Source organism: Pan paniscus, chromosome 1 (genome assembly GCF_029289425.2).
Source record: "Pan paniscus chromosome 1, NHGRI_mPanPan1-v2.0_pri, whole genome shotgun sequence".
NCBI classification, from domain to species: Eukaryota; Metazoa; Chordata; class Mammalia; order Primates; family Hominidae; genus Pan; species Pan paniscus.
In genome coordinates this window covers 170605603-170610274 of record NC_073249.2, presented here as the reverse complement: position 1 = coordinate 170610274, position 4672 = coordinate 170605603, and positions in this window count along the sequence as shown.

The window sequence follows — 4672 nt, the reverse complement described above, 5'->3', positions numbered from 1 at the left end:
CATTCATATCACCTTATAGTCCTACTTTTCTAATTACTCCTCAAGTCCATTCACTTCTTTCCACCCAACATTTTTTACCCTGAGGCTAATTATTCTCTCACCCGGACTTACTACCATTGACTACAGATAATTTCCAAGTTCACCTCTATCATCCTTCAATTTTCATTACACGGTAGCAAATGGTCTCTTGAAAAATACAACTAGCACTGTGCAACTTCTTTGCACAAACCTTTTCAAATTCTTCATGTCACTTTTGAGTTAAAGACCAAAATCTTTATGTAACCTAAATTATGTTGCAAAGCCTGGCCTCCACTCAGCTTTTCAACCCCATCTCATGCCTTTGCTGTCTAAGTTCCAGACACACTAATCTTATATGTCAGTTTTTCCAAAGGACAAGATCCCTTTAACCCCAGCGATTTTGCATATACGGGTCCTTCTGCCTGTAACATAATCCCCATCTCTCCTAGCCCCTACACCACAGTCCAAGTTAACTCCTATTCATCCTTCAAGATCTCATCTCAAACATCCTTTCCTCAGGGAAAGCTTCCCTGACTCTCTCTCCCCCTTAATGAAGGCAGATTATTTGTTACAAAATCTAATAGCCACTAATACTTTATTTTACAACATTTGGCACATTTCATAAGTATACATTTGCCTAATTATTGGATTGCCTCTATCTCTGGTATAAGCTTTATGAAGCAGATGCTATGTCTCCTTTCTATTATATCCCTATCACCTTGCATGATGCTTGAAATCTAGGAGACTCTCAAAAAGAAAGGAAGGAAAAAAGGGAGAAAGTTGAGGATAAAGGAAAGGAGAAAATTGCCACACTTTAAGTGATAGAATTCAAAACCTGGAGCCCTGACTCTACCACACTGCTGCATCTCATAGAGCAAAGAAAAAGCATGAATTTCATACCAAATCCTAAATAATTCAAACTTTCTACTCTAAAATCTGGCATTATTATTTCTGCATCAGCCATCTTGCTGGCCCAGTCAACACCCCAGTTTGTCAGTTGCTTGACCACTTCTCCTCCAATGACCTTCTTTTTCATTCCCATGGTCACAGTCTGAGCCTTGGCATCCCCAGTAAATGCACCACCTCCTAAATTTCATTTGCAAGCATCTCACTTTGTGATCCTCACCTCCAACCCTTCCTGCTTACTTTCTCTAGCAACTTCATGCAACAATTCTCGATTTCTAAGCCATTGACCCACCTCGTCAAGTTTTCCTGGGCCTAACATTTTAATAATTCCTTTACAAAAGTCTCAACCCCTTTGCCCCTCTTTCACATGACAAAGTTCCAACTCTGGCTGAATCTAACTGTCTCCTCTGTGCCCACTCCTAGAGGAAAATTACACAATTAAGAGTCTACTTCACTTTAACACTGTAATCACAAATCTTGAGTCCCAATTGGGCACTCAACACTGATGAACATTACGACCGATTACTTGGGTGGTTTACTTCCTACATTTTCAAGACAACCGTTTTATATTTTTGCTCTTCTCAAGCACTCTGCCTCCTTCCACAGTCCTAACATTCATTTGATGCCCTTGCCTGACTTCAGTGAGAAAATGAAGCCAATAAAGAGTAGCTCCTCATTTCCCCACTGTTAATCTATAACCCTTCCTTCCTCTGGATGTTTCTTCTCCTCCCTCCCTACAGTTACAATCTCTCTTCCTTCCAAGGACCAGCTGCTCAGCTATGCTCAGTTTCATTCTCATTTCTCATGAATGCCAGTTCTTTGATTACCCTCTTTCTATTCTGCATTGCCCGTCTCTTCCACTCTGTTGAATCCTTTCCATCAACATATTCTCAAATATTGTTCACCTTAAAAACTTTTGATTCCACATCCCCTTCCAGCTACTGTCATGTTCTATTTTCTTTACAGCAAAAGTTCACAAAGAAAAAAGTGAAATATACAAGAGAATATTTCCCCTTTCACTCTTCAGTACACTATAATAGGCCTCCATCTCTACTACCTTGATGGAACTTCCCTTAACAAGTTTGTCAGTGGTCTTCTCTCCTGCCAAATCCAGTGAGTCCTCTGCTGCATGTTACTCCCAGTAGGGTTTGACCTCTTTGGCCACCTCTTCCTCAAAAGACTATTTCCTGTAGGGCTTTTATGACACCAGTCCTGATTTTCCTCTCATTTTCTGAGCTTCTGCTTTTAATTTTTCTTTGTATTGCCTTACTTTTTGCTTAATCTCTAAATGTTGTAGTTCCTCAGGTTCTGTCCTAGTCCTTTGTTTCTTTCCTACCTGCACAGCTTATAAGTGATCTCATCCAGCCACATTATTTTAATACCATCTATGATTGATGACTCCCAAATTTATTTATCCAACAATTCCTCTCCCCTGAGTTCTATATCTGCATATCCAATTGCCTACTTGACATCCTCTCTTAAACATCTGATAAGCATCAGAAATTTGATAATTACCCTTGGATGTTTCAAGATCCAGTGTGCGTCAGAGCCTTTTTTAAAACTTCCTCTGCTCAGAATGCTCTTCCCAGTCACCTTCATGGCTTGCCCTTCAATATCCATGTGTGAGCTTTAGGTCATCTCTTCAGAAAGTTCCTAACTATCTTGTCCAAAGTAGTTCTTTCTCTACTACTGCAGCTTCCTGAGCATTTTCTTTCTGGCACCTATCTGTCAGTATTTTATTTGATTGTTTCTGAATTTTGTTAACTATCAGTATTGGCTGAATGAGTAAATTAGTGAATAAATCATTTTTCCAGAAATTATAAGGCTATTTACTGCCTTACACACACAAATTCTCTGCATGTATGGTAATGTACCTAACACCTGCCCTGCCCGGTGTTTCCTATACAAACTAAATGCCTTATTATTAATAATAATGATAGCAATAGTAAAGACCAAAAAACAAATGCTACTACAGTCGTCCCTGTTGTAACAAGGACCTGTGGTAGTAGAACTTCCCACATATACCCAAATCCGTGCATACTCAAGTCCAGTAGCTGGCCCTGTGGCACCCGTGTATACGTGCCACGAATACTTTCCACCCATGTTTGGTTGAAAAAAAGTCTGGTGTAAGTGGCCCCGTGCAGTTCAAACCCATGTTGTTCAAGGGCCAACTGTATTTATTTAGAATTCTGAAGTCTTTTTGTCAGCCTAGGCCATAGGAAGGATTGAGTCATCACATCTTTATAGTCAGGTTGGCAGCAAACGTATTGTTGGTGATATGGCTTTTGAAATCCTGAAGCTGGCAACAAGAAAATCTAAAAGCCTTTGGCCTATAGTGTTATAATGCCTCACCCTAACAACAAGCAGCCTTTTTCCTATTTTCCCACTAAAGGATTTCAGAAGTCCTCCCTACTTAGGACGTTAGTTGGTCTTCTTTATTGTGTCAATAACACTAGAAATTTTTCAAAGATTGCTATTGCAACAAAGGGAAATCCACGCATGCAAAAGCTTCCTAGTTTTTAGGGCTGTAGTATAAAAGGATGAGTGCTCACAGTCCCAGTCCTCGCTCTGAGCAAGGAGGAAATGTGTGTGCCATGTGTGGGTGGATGTTCTTCACACTACCCCCGCCATCAGGACTGCCTGTCTTCTGCTGGCAAGGGGTTTTCCCCTAACACATTAGGAAAAATTTGGAAGCCTTGAGCCATGCTTACTCACATAATGGAAAAAAAAATCCTGGCTTTGCAGTCAAGAAGAGCAGGGCTCAGATGGCACAGAGTCTACTACTTCCAGCTATTTCATCTTCTGCAGCTGCCCTCTCCAATATGGCAACAACCAGCTACAGGTGGCTATTTAAATGTAAATGAATTAAGATTACATAAAATTAAATATTCAGTTTCTGAGTTGCACTGGCCACATTTCAAGTAATCAACAGTCTAGTGTCCATATTGGACAGCACAAATAGAATATTTACATTACCTAGAAAATATTATCAGATAACAATGCTCTAGAGAAAATCAGTCTACCTATTTCTCCAAGCCTCAGTTTCCTCAGCAGCCAAATGAGATCATAATGAGATTTCATATGTAATATACAGTACTTGGCACAGAGTGAGCCCTCAATAAGTTTTCTTGCTTTCATTCATCAAGTAGTATGTGCTGCTTGAGGGTAGGGATCACATCTAATTATTTTTATACCCACGTTCCCTTCCTAGTACAATACCTGCTCATAAGAGGTACACAATAAATATACTTTTAACTATACTACTTATTCTTTCAACTCAATCTCTAACTTAATTTATTCTCACCAATGCCTGAAATAGGGTTAAGAGAGTAAACTGATTTTGTTTTATATTTTATATAAAATAGATTTAATATATGAGTATCCATATATCATATGTAAAAATATATGCATAATTTTGTGTATATATAATTTAGTACAGATGCAAAGCCCAGTATTTATTGAGAGAGGGAAGGAAGTATGGAAGAAAGAAAAGAAGGAAGGAAAGAAGGGAGGAAGGCTAGCTGTTAACATTTACTCAGTGCAGCATGAAGTGCTTTGTTTACATTATTTCATTTACTCCTCACAAAAATTTTATAAAATGGCATTGTAACCCCCATTTTACTGGTGAAGAAATAGAGACTCAGAAATTCAGAGCAAAAATTCAAGCCTATATTTTTCTAAATTCAAAGTTCATGCTCTTAGCTATTATATTACAGCCTCCCAGTGATGAAGGAATAATAGATATTCT